Source organism: Mixophyes fleayi, chromosome 2 (assembly GCF_038048845.1).
Source record: "Mixophyes fleayi isolate aMixFle1 chromosome 2, aMixFle1.hap1, whole genome shotgun sequence".
NCBI lineage: Eukaryota > Metazoa > Chordata > Amphibia > Anura > Limnodynastidae > Mixophyes > Mixophyes fleayi.
This window is the reverse complement of record NC_134403.1, coordinates 259,739,416-259,756,345: the sequence shown is the minus strand read 5'-3', so window position 1 is coordinate 259,756,345 and position 16,930 is coordinate 259,739,416.

The following is a 16,930-nucleotide window of genomic DNA, read 5'->3' as shown; positions in this document are numbered from 1 at the left end:
CTGATTGGTTGCTATAGGCAACATCCCCACTTTTTCAAACCCGCAGCTTAGTAAATCTAGCCCCTGGTCTTTTCAAAACTTCCTACATTTACTTGGTTGGCTAAGTACTTACTGTGATTGCCAGATCTTCAAGTCTCCTTACCTGTTAGGATGTCTCCTCCTCTGGCTCCTGTTTATTGCTTCCACCTCGTTGTACTCTGGATTCAGCAATTACACTGCGAACTATTGCATTTCATCTCTGATCCTGCTCCAGGGCTTCCAGCTCATCAGGACCTCAGCGTTTCATAACCCTGCAGTCTAGTGCACTCTTGCGTATACTGCATCACTTCCACAGTCTAGACGCTGCCGCTTTGCTGCAGATCGTTGTGCATCTTCTCTAATCCTGTTCCTGGGCTTTTAGCTCATAAGGACCCTGTTGCAGCAGCATTCTGCAGACTATTGCTCTCTTCTAAAATCCTGAACTTCCACTTATCTGTTGGACCCACATACAGCACTCTAACATATCCCTACTGCAACCATTATCTCCTGATCCTCCTTCTAGTCTCGCTCATCACCCCCTAGAGGATCGCGACCTGCGGTTAGAGAGCTGCTAAGCCCATATTCCCTTGCTGGGATCCCTGGTGGAAATCTCTCTTTCCGTTAGCGGTAGTATCCACCTGAGCAGACTTCAAGGCCCATCCTGACTCTGATGCTGATTTCGTGACAGGAATTTTCCATGTTGGATATTAAAAAGGACACGTACAGTTTAACAAACCAATAGTTTAGCTCCCTTAAACCCAACAGTGCTGTCAATGAATTCTATAGTGTGCAAATCATGCACCAATGGAAGCAGTTCTTGCCAGTGATAAGAAGAAGGCCATTGTCATGCCTGGGTATAAGAACGAAAAATCCACCTCTTATGTGTGGAATTATTTTTTCCCAAATCCTGGCAACAGTTGACTAACTATTTGTTTCACTTGTAAAGCCACAGTCAGTAGAGGTAGAGCTTGACCATCTAGGAACTTCATCCATGTTACACCATTTGAAGCGAGTTCATTGCAAGCTTTTTGGGAAATCAGAAACTTATGCTAAAAAATTAACAACAAGCAGTCCAGCATCAGCTACCTCCCTTCTCTCAGCTAGATCCCAGCACCTGTAATCTACACTGCCAACAAATTCATCATCAATATCCTGTCACAGATATTTTTGGATGAAGCCAATTTATGAGCTTTAAATATTTACATTGTTTTATCTTATTTTTATGTATCATTTATATTTGATGTGGTTTTGTTTTGTCAATTGGATCCTTACGTGTGAGCTGATGAGAGGGATATGAGTAGTAATGAAATTCGCAGAACAGATGTTTCTAATCAGTGTTGGTGAACAAAGACTTTTCAAGAATTTCTCCAAACCCCATTGCATACAAGAGAACCTAAAGGACCAAGAAACTCCTATATGCCATATCAGCCAATTGTTATATGAAATTTGTGAATTGTAATGCAACCTACTTTTGTTACTGATAAAAGAACTGTCTGGTCTGTGGACGGGCAGAATGTCAGAGACTGACATTTGGGCTGATAATATTATCACAGCACAAGCTTTTTTTATTAATAAACATTTTATACTTTTTTTATCCTTAAAGTTTCTTTTGCTGAAGACATTCAATTACTGCTTTAACAATCCTCACTAGTGATCGAAGTTAGTCCTGCATCCAAGTTGCTAAGGCTAGAGGACTCCTCCCCTATCTAGGATTCTTCAAAAAAATCTTTGAGCATTAGGCCCGCTGCTGCTCCAACTGCAGAAGCAGACCAAGAAGAAGTCTACTAAACAATCCTTTGCAGCAGGTTATAGACAGTTAATTGAGGTATAGTGTCCCTGTTACCAAATTCCATCTCTACACCATTTTACTAGATAAGCAATTCCTCACCTGTACCAAGAGGTTACAAAAAACAAAATTATTGGGCTACAAAATGCAATTCTAACCACTGTACACTTGACCACAGATATGTGGACAAGCGGAACCGGCCAAACTAAAGATTATATGACTGTGACAGCCCACTGGGTTGATTAATCGCCTTCAGCAGCAGGAAAAGCAGCAGCATCTAAGAAATAACGCCAAATCTTTCAGAGGCAAGCTACTCTGTCTATCACCGGCTTCACTAAGAGGCATACCTCTGACAACCTGTTTGAAAAACTAAGGGATGTTATTGCAACATGGCTTATCTCGCTTGGACTCTCCTCAGGATATGTGATTTCTGATAATGCCACCAATATTGTGAGAGCTTTACAGCAGAGAGAAATCCATCATATTCCCTGTTTTGCTCACACAATCAACTTGGTGGTCCAGAGCTTTTTAAAAAATGACAGTAACATGCAAGAGATGCTGTCTGTGTCCCGAAATATTTTGGGTCATTTTCAGCATTTTGCAACAGCATGAAGACTGCAGCAGCTGCAAGAAGAATAGATTTTGAGGGGAAATATACTTTAGTTCAGCGCAGAGGAGACTACTTTCCGTGTTGTGCAAGGTGCTGAAACCATTTGAAGTAGTAACCTGTGAAGTGTGTTCAGACACTGCTAGCTTGAGTCAAGTGATTCCCCTAATTAGACTTTGGAAAAGCAGCTTGAGAAATTGAAGGAGGAGATGAAACAAAGCAAGTCCGCTAAGTATGTCGGACTTGTAGATCATGAACTTTGTTCGCTTCGCCAGGATGTAAGTGTTATCAACATATTGAAATTGTATCACTACAACGTGCTTGATCCTAGGTTTAAGAGCTATGTCTTTTTTTTCTTTCCAAATTATCCAGATCTCAAGAGATGCAATGAGCTCCTTGTGAGCTAGTTGACAGCTCAAGTGGTGCATGACACGAAGACATCTCCTCCTTCAGTTTCTCTGGCAACTGCTGCTAGGAAAAAACTTAAGTTTCCCAAGAGACCCAGTGGTGATGCAGATGAATCAGTACAACATTTTGACATCTGGAGGTATATGTATCAAGTTGTGATTTTGCAAATCCAGCGATTTTCGCGGGAGAGTTAAAACTCGCAGATGTATGAACCTGAGATTTCATATAAAATTGACAGAGATGTGTTTCTGTCAAAATTTCACAAATCGATAAAGATCAAAGTCCCGACTGTTTGCCACTCTAGCTATACAAGTCTCAAATGTATGAAGCTGCGATTAAGCAAACTCTCCTGAATTTGCTTGGAAAATTACCAGATACATCATGCTGCATCCTAGCAGAATGATTAGTAAACACATCATTGTTACAATGCCCCTGTCTATACAGCCGCAGGTCCCTGCGGCTGTCAAAAGTTTTAAAACAGATGAAAGTTAAAAAAAAAAAAAAAAAAGTATGAGGTCCCCCTGCCTGGCCACTATTAACCCTAGTGCTGCCAGCCTACTGATGGTTGCGGGAAAATCTGGGAAAAATTTGCGTGGTGTTCCCCCGATTTTCACATAACCAGCACTAGGCAAACCAGCCAGGGTGGGTGGCACTGTAGCAGGGGGACGCGCGGCAGGGGGACATGCAGCAGGGGTCCCCCTGCCATAATGACAACCAATCCCAGGCTGTTCAGCACTGGCCTGGATTTCCTAGGGAGTGTGGTCCGCTGACAAAAATGAGCGTGCCCCCCCTCTTGGAGTAACCAGCCCTGTGCTGAAAGCACTAGGGCTCTTCCTACACCCCTGGGCGGTGGGTGTAGGGTAATTATGGGGAAAAATAAGTTAAAAATAAAACAGGCACCATTTTGTTTTGTGGAACTACAAGTCTCAGCCACTCCAGGCTGCCCTAAACAGTGTGGGCATGCTGATGCTTGTATAACTACAAGCACCAGCATACCCATGGCACCCAGGTCAGGCTGGCACTTGGAGAACCACAAGTGCCAACATGCCCTGACACCGATGGCTGGCTGACACCTGTAGTTCCACAAAAAAACACAACTCCCTGTTTTAAAGCACAAAATTTTAATTAAAAAAATAAAACCCCAATAAAAAAAATATACACCTTGATTCATACCACGTAAATTTATTAACAATAAGAAAACCCCAAGATACTCACCAGTCAGAATTCTTCTTCTTTTGTCAGCAGCCTTTAATCCAAAAATGCTTGAAAACCAAGGGCTATATTTACTAAACTGCAGGTTTGAAAAAGTGGAGATGTTGCCTATAGCAACCAATCATATTCTAGCTGTCATTTTGTAGAATGCACTATATAAATGATAGCTATGATCTGATTGGTTGCTATAGGCAACATCTTCACTTTTTCAAACCCGCAGTTTAGTAAATCTAGACCCAAGTCCAAATAAATTTGTATTCCAAAAGTCCCTGCTTGAAAAGTCCAAATAAATTCGTATTCCAAAAGTCCCTGCTTGAAAAAATCTTCAGTTCTTCTGGCCAGAACATCCCCCTTGTTGATTGCTGTCTTCTTATCTTCAGCCCAGGAGAGGCCCCATATTTGCATTCCACTCCGGAACATGCTTGGTAAGGAAAAAAAAAAAAAAAAATTAGAGACAACGCAAAACAGCTTGTACAGTGTACAAGCTCAGATACACAATGAATTTAGCTCAGCATTGAGGTCTATTTATAATATAAGAGGTTTTCCCCATTATTACTCTACACCCACCGCCCAGGAGTGCAGGAAGAGCCCTAGTGCTTTCAACACTGGGCTGGGTGTCTCCAGAAGGGGGTGGGAGGGGAGGGGGTGCTCGTTGTTTTCATCGGACCCCACTCCCTAGGGAATCCAGCCCAGCACTGAATAGCCTGGGGTTGGTTGTCATTATGGCAGGGGAACCCCTGCTACAGTGCCACCCACCCGGCTGGTTTGCCTAGTGCTGGCTATGTGAAAATCGGGGGGACCCCACACAAATTTTTCCCTGATTTTCACGCAACCAGCAGTAGGCTGGCAACACTAAGGTTAATAGTGTTTAGGCGGGGAGACCCCACGCATTTTATTTTTTTTTACTTTTACCTATTTTTACACTTTTAACAGCTGCCGGACCTCCAGCTGTATAGACAGGGGCAGTGTAACAGTGATGTGTTTAGAAATCACGCAGCTAGATGAGGACAACACAGGAGAGATAGCTAAACATGGGATTGTTTGACATCGCAGCAAATCGCCAGAGATGACCAGCGATTTTTAAGATCAGAGTAAAAATCACAGTTTAATACATCTGAGGACTAAAATCGCAGGTTATCACCTGCGATGTGCTGCGATTTTAAAATGCTGAAAAAATCGGACCTTGATACATTTGCCCCCTGATTTGGTTTAAAAGAATTGCTAAAAAATCATGACAGCTCTGCTGTAAAATCGACTACAGATTCCAGGAGGAAGGCCTTTACCGGCAATTACAACAAAGTACAGAGACTTCTATAATAGTGGATTCCAGCAGAGATGAATTAATATTGTGTAAGGATGATGTACACACTGATGAGAGTGAGGATGATGAGAGTGTAGATTGCAGGTGGTGGGACCTAGCTGCGAGAAAAAAGCTAGCTGATTCTACACTGAAAAAGACCTACAGCGCTGAGAGCGGCACTCACTCAATTGTGACTAAATCTGTGAAGCTCAAATTTATAAAATACACATTAAAATAGAAAGATAAAAATAAAAAAATAAAAATAAAAAAAGTTAAAAATGTAAAACATATAATCACACTGAATCTCTTGATCAGTGCCCTGATCTAATTTATTACATAGAAAATCATCCAAACCACAACTGGCGTTAATCTCCTTGATAAAGTATTGGATTCTATAATAAGAGGAGTATTTGTTCAGCAATAATCTATATCTCTGGATTTCATTCACCTCAGATATTAATGTAATAATCCAAAAAATCCGTAGCCAAACTTTGTCACAAAAGTAGCTGTAACTTTTGCTTTATATTTTGAAATGGACCACTAAATAAATAAATAAATATATTCATATGTGTCTTAATCCTCCTAAAGATGTGCATAGCTCTCCTGAAGTGCTCAGGGAGTGATGTGAATAGTTAGTCTATTCAGTGCAGTGTTGCATAAACAGCATCTATTATTTAGAAAGCAGCCTTGTGATCAGCAATAGAAATCGTCACTGTGTGTTATTATCCATATGGTATCCAGTTTAGCAAATATAAAAAATGCATAAAATACTGTTTATGCAGAGCCACCGGCACTTTCCTGATCCGTGATATGAACCTCCATGATGCTTAGCTCACTTGTATTTAGAACATATTTATCTAGTGACGCGCTGCTGCTGTGAGCGGTGATCAGATGTGTCCACACATAGGTTTCTATCATAGGAAGCTTACAGGAACAAGGTAAATTGCGGATCATAGAATAACTTTGAGTTGATAATTTGTGGTCACATATCAATAATCATCTTCTGACGCGTTTCATCACTTAGAAGTGATTTCTTCAGAGGATTATTCAATGTAAATTCAATTTCCCAAATCCTGGGCCCCTTTTTAAACATTTAAGCTGATGTTTAAAAAGGAAACCAGGATTTGGGAACTGTTCTCCAGTGACAAGAACACTACTATCCCTTCTGTTTCTGTGTGAGCAATGGCACTGGAGACTGGAGAGTGACAATAACAATGTTAACCCTTCTGTTTCTGTGTGTGCAATGGCACTGGAGACTGGAGAGTGACAAGAACACTGCTACTCCTTCTGTTTCTATGTGAGCAATGACACTGTACAATGTCACTGGAGACTGACAAGAACACTGCCACCCCTCCTGTTTCTGTGTGAGCAATGGCACACAGCATTGTCACTGGATACTGACAAGAACACTGCCACCTATCCTGTTTCTGTGTGAGCAATGGCGCTGAGCAATGACACTGGAGCCTGCCTAGAATGCTGCTATCCCTCCTGTGTCCATTTGAGAAATGGCGCCGGATCTCCAGGGAGAGAGGCACTTATGGAATACAAAACCCGCGAGATCCGACGACGTGACAATAACGTTTTGCCTCAATTTCAGTTCCGAGGACACAGGAATGTACCGAGCCTTCTCGGATTTGGGATATTCGGTGGAGCTTGGTTTTCGGAAAACCAAGCCTGAGCATCCCTAATCACAAGGAGATATTCACTATTCACTCTTGTAATTGTTCTTCACATGTTTTGACACCTAATGATCTTTTGGTTTTAAGCAAAGTTTATTCCAACATTTTATTTTGATTTAGTTTGCAGTTCAAACATGTATACTCTGTTACTACTTAGTCAACCTGTTCTTAATGCACAACAAAACACAGATAAGGTTGATCATCAGTTAGGCTGGTTCACACTACATGTTTTTCACTCGATTATTGGGCCAATAACATGATAAATGACCATTTGGCCTGATATCGCATTAGTATTTACAATCGTGTTTTATTTGCATGTGAATATGCTTTTAGGTGTATTCTCCAGCGTTCAAATTTAGACAGACTTTGTTGTTCTCTCTTTCTTGTTCTTGCAGCTTTGTTCTAATCTAATTGGCTTCTAGAAAGTTGGAAATATTGAAATATTGTATTATAATGCAAAATGTTAACCAACCCTGAATGATTATACTCTTTAGTTCAAACGCAACACTCCATTATAGCCAGATAAATCTACCCCATAGCACACGCTTAAATATGGACAGTAAAACACATGAAAAATTGTCAAAGAGCTATCATTAAATTCAAACATCTACCATCCCTATCTGACTAGACCACAGTGCATCATTATATCCGTCACACAGTACAGAGATCATGCTACCGACCCCCAACCCCAAGCTGTATTTTTTCTTATTTCTTTTTTTTTTACATAATTCTTTATTTTGTATTGTCAGATGAAAACACACAAATATTATAACGATAGGAGATTGAGTCCAATATAACAAATACTGACCAATATATTACTAGAAAAAAAAACCACAATAAAACAGACAATAGAAAGTGAAAACATTTATTTTAAGAGTAAAAAGGGGGATAGGGTATATAGAAAATAGAGGGTTGAGAGATATAGGAGAAAGGGGGACGGGGGGTACAGGACTAATGTGGAAAAATCTAATTTTTTGTCAGTTTATACTGTATATTTTTTAAATACCTACTCAGAAATTTCATCACCCCTTCAGACATTTTCACCCCCTCCCCTTCAGCCATTTTTTATCTACCCCACCTTCAGCTATTTTCATCACTCTCCCTTCAGCTTTAATGTAAAAACGAGCCAGAGCCACGAGTGCACAATATACATGCAACTGTAAGTAAGTTGTGCACAAGTCCAGTTCAATTCACTTTTGCTCCAAGATGCATGTTTATAAAGCACAAATGTACTTGTATGCATCTATAAATCAGGTCCTTTCTCAATGATGTGTGACACCCCCTCTGGAGTTGTTGTTCACACGTCCTGGAGACGGAATGAAGATTTAGCTTTGTTTATTTAAATTTCTGTCCTCTCTTTTGCATGTTATGTCACACATATGCACATCAAGTAACACACAAGACATTGTATAACCATTTGGCTTGTGATCATATTCCCTAGTGCAGCGGTGCTCAAAGTGTGCACCGTGGCTCCCAGGGGTGCTGCGGCGCTGTCATGGGGCTGCATCCTCCTCCCTCCTTGCTTCTCACTGAATGTAAGGCGTGATGTCATCACGTCCGACATACGTGGTATGTCTATTAAATAACAAGACTGAATAAATAACTCACCTTTATTTATTGGTATTACAAATTTAATGTTTGTCCCCTTCAATATATTCCCCATTTGCATTAATACATCGCTGTAGGTTTGTTTTCCACTGATCGAAGACATGAAGCAAATCAATTTCTGTCACTTATTTCAACATATCTGCCGTTTTCTTCTTTACAGCATCAACTGACTTACAATGTGTCCCTTTAAGAACTGATTTAACTTTTTCGAAAAGATAAAAATGGCAAGGTGCTACATCGGGCAAATATGGAGGATGTTCAAGTATAGAAATGTGTTTGTCGGTCAAAAACTGCTTCACAGAAAGTGCTGTGTGAGCAGACGCATTGTCCTGGTGAAGAAACCATTTTTCCACAGTTGCGGCCGTTTCTTTCTGACTCTTTCTCTCAGCTTTTGCAAAGCTTCCTTATAATAGTGCTGATTAAATGTTGTGCCTTCTGGAACCTATTCTTCCAAAATTACACCCTTGATATCGAAAAAGCCAATGAGCATTGCTTTGAGTTTTGACTTACTTTGACAAGCTATTTTATTCTTGGTGATGACGGTGTTTTCCAGTGCATTGACTGTCTTTTGGTTTCAGGATTGTACTGGAAGATCCAGGTCTCATCACAAGTGATTACTTTATGAAACAGGTTTGGATCTGTGTCAAGTTGCTGCAGAATGTCAACACAACATTCCTTGCGACGTTCTTTTTGCTCCGGTGTGAAAACACTTGGGACCATCTTTGCAAAAACTTTCGTCATGTTAAGATCCTCATGCAAAGTTTTCCATATGGTGTCTTTGTCAATGTTCACGGATTCAGCTATCATTCGAACACGAGTCAGCAGTCTTTTAAAACAATCTGATTTTTTTCTACATTTTCTTCGGTTTTTGAAGTGCAAGGTCGTGCAGGGTGTTCATCATCTTCGACATTCTCACGTCCCTCGCTAAATCTTTTGTGCCACTCAAACACACGTGCCCGAGACAGGCAGTCATTCCCATAGGCCGTAGTAAGCTTTTGAAAACATTCTGTTGGTGTTTTGTGCAAGTTTACTAAAATTTCAAATTGACACGTTGTTCAACTTTTAAACTTAGCATTTTTTCGGCACTCTACAGAAAACACAACCAACCTAAATGGCGACTCACAATCAACTGAACGTCATAGAGTGTTGCAGCTTGTGATGCAGGTTCAGACAGGTTCAAGGTTACTGCATATGCAGTTATAACCGGTTCTAACTGCTTTGTTTACTTGGTGGAATCACAGTCTCATTATTTAATAGACATACCTCGCATTCAGTAAGAAGTGGCAGGAGAGAGGAGCCAGAAGAAAGAAGACAGAAGAAATAGAAGAAAGAAGGCCAAGTATGGAAAGTAAAGATCAAAGGGGAAATGGTGATCAGAAACAGAAATGGAGGGGCAAAAGTATACAGGAGGGCACAGAGTGAGGATGAAGGGGCACACGGTGTGAGGTTGAAGGGGCGCACAGTGTGAGGATGAAGGGGCGCACAGAGTGTGAGGATGAAGGGGCGCATTTAGTGAGGATGAAGGGGCGCACAGAGTGAGGATGAAGGGGCACACAGTGTGAGGATGAAGGGGCGTACAGAGTGAGGATGAAGGGGCACACAGTGTGAGGATGAAGGGGCGCACAGAGTGAGGATGAAGGGGCACACGGTGTGAGGATGAAAGGGCACAGAGTGTGAGGAGGAAAGGGCACACAGAGTGAGGATGAAAGGGCACACAGTGTGAGGATGAAGGGGCACAGAGTGTGAGGATGAAAGGGCACACAGAGTGAGGATGAAAGGGCACACAGTGTGAGGGTGAAAGGGCACACAGTGTGAGGATGAAGGGGCACAGAGTGTGAGGATGAAAGGGCACACAGAGTGAGGATGAAAGGGCACACAGTGTGAGGGTGAAGGGGCGCACAGAGAGTGAGGATGAAGGGGCGCATTTAGTGAGGATGAAGGGGCGCACAGAGTGAGGATGAAGGGGCGTACAGTGTGAGGATGAAGGGCGCAGTGTGAGGATGAAGGGGCACAGTGTAAAAGTGAAGGGGCACAGTGTGATGATTTTTGTACATGTTGTTTTATTTTGTTTGATCTTTGATCTTAATGTTAGCTGTAAATTATTGTTTGACAGAAATATGATTGAAAAAAATATAGAAAAATATTATTTTCCCTTGTATTTATGTGTATTAGTTTTGCAAGCAACTTACTAAGTATTTCTGTCCTGACCTAAATGCTTATCACGTTATTTTGACCCAACTACTTATAAAACGGGACTGCTCAGTAATTATTTTTGAGGGATGCCTTGAAAAAATAATGGAGACTCTAAGAGTGCCGCAAACTGAAATGTTTGGGAACCACTGTCCTGGTGACATGATCAGTATCCAGTATTTCTTCAACTGCAGATTTTGCTGTTCAATGTGGCTCCTCAACCTTGATGAATCCTGGACACCCTGAGAAATATTAAACTGGACAGGATATGTTTTGTTATTCCCCTGTCTTCTTGAATTAAATGTTCTGCAACAAAATGGTTACAACTGTCAAACAAATGGGTATTCTTTTTTTGATGTACATTTTGTTAACTTTTATTTTGTTTTTTGAGGTTTGTAGAGTGAAGACCTGTATGCGGGTTTTCTGATAGACTGTAAATATCAACTTCACTATTTTGGAATTTTGACTGTGTGGGTAGTGCAAAGAGGTGGTTTTCTGTGCTGGAATCTTTAAGGCTTTATATCCTTCTTGTTTGTTTCACTATTTACAAAGTTACTGTCATTGCTTCATATGTGTCAAATGATTCTGTCTCACTTACAATTGCATCCAAAAGTTTCTGTCAGGAAAAACTATTTTCAGGGATTTTAGTTACGTGGGTATCTTGGGAGTAGCTTCAGTACCATCTTCAAAGATCCTTTTCTTATGATTATTTGTCCTATTGGTGCAAATCTTGAGTTGGATATCTCCTTTGACCTCTGTTATATAGTTTGCTGCTATGTGTCCTTTTAGGGCAGCTGAGTCATGCAGCAGCAGTTGCACTCTCTTCATCTATTCAGCTCCTTTAGAATCTGCTTACTGTTCTTGTAACAATGTATTTTCTTTGCTTTTTAACATATTTTACCTACAGATTTATTTAAAATACAGAATATAAAACGGTGCAATAATAATCATTACAAATAAATATAATTATTACAAATATGCTCATAGCCTTTGTGCTTTTTCTAAAAGTACTGTAATTAGACAATACTGAAAATTTTCATGTCCTTCCTCAGTATCACTGAACCATGGCAATTCCTAACCAACACTTTTCCTGGTGCTCTCTCCTTTGGGGGTCTTTCCTTCTCCCACACCCGAGGTGCTAGGGTCCGGCAAGGTGACAGTGTAGGTGTCTTGCTATCTCCCAACTGCACCTAACAGGTCATAACCACTGAACACTCTCTTTCCTTCACCTTCTTAAAGGTACACTCCATTCCCTTTTTGTACCCATCAACCTCTCTGTTGCCCTTACCTATTGTTCACCAGAACCCGTCTTCCAATTCCTTGATTCCTACTTCTCTACCTGACTCCCACTCTTCTTCTTCGCTGGCCTCCATTCCTTTCAAGACCCTGATCGAAGATCCTAAGTCTCTGACTTCAACTCCTTCCCTATCTTTGGCTCTCATCTCTTCTCATTTAGCATCACCCCACCCCACTCACCTCCCCCCTCTCCTGAGGCCGCTCTAAGGCTAGGTACACACTGAAGAATTTTCCGACCTACCTGTTATCTCAAATGATTGTACCTACGACTGATGGTCAGATCAGTCTGTCGATTCATGCATACACACTGACATGATTTACCTTCAGATCTGTGCTCTTCATCTGGTCCTTCATCTGGTGCTCTAGTCTTCGGAGAATGACAGCACAATATCCTTCATTCATTCTTGTCACACTGATTAAAACGCCTTGTTATAGCTATACACATGTCCTAAAGAATCTTGTTAGCTTCTGTTATTCTAAAACTAACAAATTAATTATTCCGTCTACAGCACTCTCTACATTTATTCATCGGGAGATTCATCACTAGCATCAGCTGAAAAGAACATGACTCTGTAATCTCTATGGAGATCGTGAACATGAGTGCATACACACTACATGATTGGTCGGTGATTGATCAGAAAATATTAAACAGTACAATCAACCAAATGAAACGATAATCAGCACTTTGGGACAATTTTAGATCATTGTATCACTATACACACTCACACAATATCTGACGAAACGGTCGGATGTCGGCAGATTGGAGGTTTTTGTGCAATCATAAGGCCAATGTGTACTTAGCCTTATTGTAACCTTGAAACCATAGACATTGTTCTCCTCCTCCTCTCAGGACTAGCTTCTTGTCCCAATTAGCACTGTCTCATGCTCTCTTTATAATAGAAACTTTACCTCTGTCCTGGACTCCGGCTGTCACTATCAGCCTACGATGGTACCCACCACAACATTGGCATTATAAACTGACCCACTAACTACTAAAATGTTCATGTAGTGCTGAGCATCTCTGGCAGAAATCATGCTCCCATGCTGACTTCCTCCATTTTAATTTCCTTCTCTCTAAACAGTCCAATTTTAAATCTCTAATTTGGTCTTACCCTCACCAAAAAAGGGTGGATGAGTTGAGGATTACACCATGGACTAGATTTACTAAGCTGCGGGTTTGAAAAAGTGGGGATGTTGCCTATAGCAACCAATCAGATTCTAGCTCTCATTTTGTAGAAGGTGCTAAAAAAATGAAAGCTAGAATCTGATTGGTTGCCATAGGCAACATCCCCACTTTTTCAAACCCGCAGCTTAGTAAATCTAGCCCCATGACTTTTAAAACTGTCCACTCCACCAAAGCTGCAACCATGAAGGTCACTAAATATGTACTTACTGCCAAATGTAATGGTCATTTCTCTGTTCTCATGCTTCTAGACCTCTCTGCAGATCTCAACACCATTGACAACAATCTCCTCTTGCAAACCTTCCATTCCAACAACGTCTGCAACACTGCCGTTGCATGATTCACCTCCCACCTAACCCCAGTCTTCACCTCCCCTTTTTCCCTCAGTGATCTCATCAGTTCTTTTGGCCTCCAATATCACCTTTATGCCGACAACACCCAAAACTACCTCTTCTCACCCAATTTCTCCCCATTCCTACTCTCTTGTGTCTCCAGTTCTCTATCAGCCATCTTTACTTGGATGTTCCAGCGCTTTGCAAAGCTAAATATGTCTAAGACAGAAATTATTGTTTTAACCCCCTCCCCTTGTCTATTGACGATATCTCCCCTGCTCCTGAAGTTTACTGCTTGGGTCTAATCTTTGACTGTTTTCTCTTCCCCATGTTCAGTCCCTCTCCAAATTCTGCCACTTTCAAATTGGTAACATCTCCAGGATCAAGCCCTTTTTCATTCTGGATGTTACTAAAACTCTCATAAATGCACTCACCCATTAATTACCACAACCTTCTGCTCTCCAGCCTTCCTTTCTCTCAGCTCCTCTCTCACCGCTCTACCTCTGTTGCTATCTCTCTCTAGCTCCCTGTCCTCTTCAGAATGCAATACAAACTTTTTACCTACACCTCCAAAACCCACAAACCACTTCTCTCCCTCCTATATATCCAACCTCATTTCAACACACACACTCCCTCCCACCACTCCACTCTGCCAATAACTGTCGACTCATCTAGTCATTGATTAACTCTTCCCACTCCCGCCTTCAGGATTTCTCCAGAACTGCTCCCAACCAGTGAAACACACTCCCACACCCAAATAGCCCATCTACAACTCCAAAGGTCTTCAAAGGTGCCCTTAAAATCTCTTCATTCCAGCCCTCCCCCTAACTCTCCCACCTCCTCATCCCCAACTCAGTTTCACCCTCTCTGTGTCCATCCATCCCCTTTGGAATGTAAGCTCTTAAGAACATGGACTTCTTTCCTAGAGTTTTCCTTACATAATTATGTAATTTTGCAGGTTTTAATTATGTAAATTGGCTGTTTTAATTTATTTTTGTCACTTTACTGATGTTATTTTATTATATGTTTTAATCCTCTATGTACGGTGCTGCTGATCCCTTCTGGTGCCTTATCAATAAAAAATAATAATAATGTATTAATGACACAAAAGACATGGCTAAAGGGAAGTTTCACATGTGGTAAATGTGCATAGTGCAAATTCATGCTGCCATTCAGTTATTTATTTCATCACTTGACATATATAAGAATTTTCAGGAAATGTACATATGTAGCAATCGTCAGATGACCCCATCATCATCATGAGACCTTACATCTTCCCATTTGTCTTTGCACTTTCAAAGTGAGTTGCAGAATAGTGTAATAACCAAGAACACACAACTTATGTTTTTGGTGATTTCTACTCACTTGTACTCAGGAGTTGAAAAGAACAATAAACTTCCCCTTCACAGCTATCTGTAGTTAGCAGGATATACAGTTGAACAATCCAGGTATATATCACTGAGCCAATACCTCACTTCTTAAAATCTCTTTCTTGCCTCATGAAATGCAATAGTATAGACTTGTTTGATGGAAATATTAGTATTTTTTATATTCTAGGTGATCTTTACTTCTTTTTTATCTGCTCTCCAAATCCTTTACCATGGATAAGCAAGGTTTACATTGTTGTTGAATAAATTAAACATATTGTAACAAAAGGAGGCATTTAGCTGGCAATATACAGAGAAAGCAGGGAAGTAGAGTAAAACATTTTTGCAGTAATGCACCTAGAGTGAAGACTTATGTATGAAAAGCAATAGTTTAAATTTGGTTAAACTTACATGATCTGAAATCCTTCCTCTCAGCAAACAGACAGGGCGTGTCTGGTTGTGCAAACAGAGGCAGTGATGGGTGTTTTCTTTTAAAGAGAAGGTGGGTGTGTCACCTGTCCATCAAGCTAAGGCTGGGGGAGGAGCATCATGTATAAAAGCTTGTTTGTTTCATTTGTTCAGAGAGACCAATGCTGGGTGAGCTGGCTGGTCCTGAGAGAGAGCTGAACTATGTATAGCTAGTGTTTAGGGTCTCCATGATTGCTGTGCAAGTATACGGGGTCAAACATTTACCATCTTGACAATAAAGCACCATAAAAAGGAAGTTGTTGTTCGCGTGTGCTTCTCCAGTAGCCGGCTCTTGCCACAATATTTAGCAATAGTGTCATGTGAATACTCAATTTTTGCATATACTCATCTAGGATTCAAAAGTGCAACTTATGAGGACGCTTGATCATGTTCACGCTTGAAAAAAACATAAGCTCAACTTTTACATCTTTGACTTTGTCAGCTAACATGTTTTGACATGTAACAACTGACTTCATCGTACCTAAAAGCTGTATGTCAGATTCTGACCCAGACATCACTATAAGATCTAGAGAGCAGGTCTGCTTATTCCAAGCGTGGAATCTATAGTTGGTAGGTGGTAGACCGCTGACCAGGTGCTTACCTAGTTTGGAGTTTGGAAAATATAATTAAGCATTATATCTGTTGCAGTGGACCACTGGGAGGACTTTGCTTGCTTTTGGTCTGGATGTCCAAAGTGGTGTGGGAGGAGAGGTATTATATAAATATATATATATATATATATTTATATACATATACACACATACACACTATATTGATAAAAGTATTCGGACGCTTGACCATTACACCACACCAACAGGGACTGTAATGACATTGTATTCAAATACATATGCTTTAATATGGAGCTGGTCCCCCTTTTGCAGCTTACACTCTTCTTGGAAGGCTTTCCACAAGATGTTGGAGTGTTTTTTGTGGGAATGTGTGCCCATTCATTCTGTAGAGCATTTATGAGGTTAGGCACTGATGTTGGGTAGGAAGGCCTGGCTTTTAATCTCCATTCCATTTCATCCCAATGGTGTTCAAAGAGGTTGAGATCAGGGCTCTGTGCAGGTCAGTCAAGTTCGTCCACACTGGTCTCATCAAACTATGTCTTTGTAGTCCTTGCTTTGTGCACTGGGGCACAGTCATTTTGGAATAGAAAATGGGCCTTCCCCAAACTTTTGCCACAAAGTCCAATAGATTGTAAGCTTGCGAGCAGGGCCTTCTCACCTCTTTGTCTGTTTTACCCAGTTTGTTTATTAGTTTACTATGTTTGTCCCTAATTGTAAAGCGCTATGGAATATGTTGGCGCTATATAAATAAATTATGATGATGATGATGAAAGTTGGAAGCATAGCATTGTCCAAATTGACTTAGTACACTGAAGCATTAAGACTGTCCTTCACTGGAGATAAGTGTGATCCATCACTCCACAGAACACGTTTCCACTGCTCCACAGCAGGGCTGCCAAGAGGAATT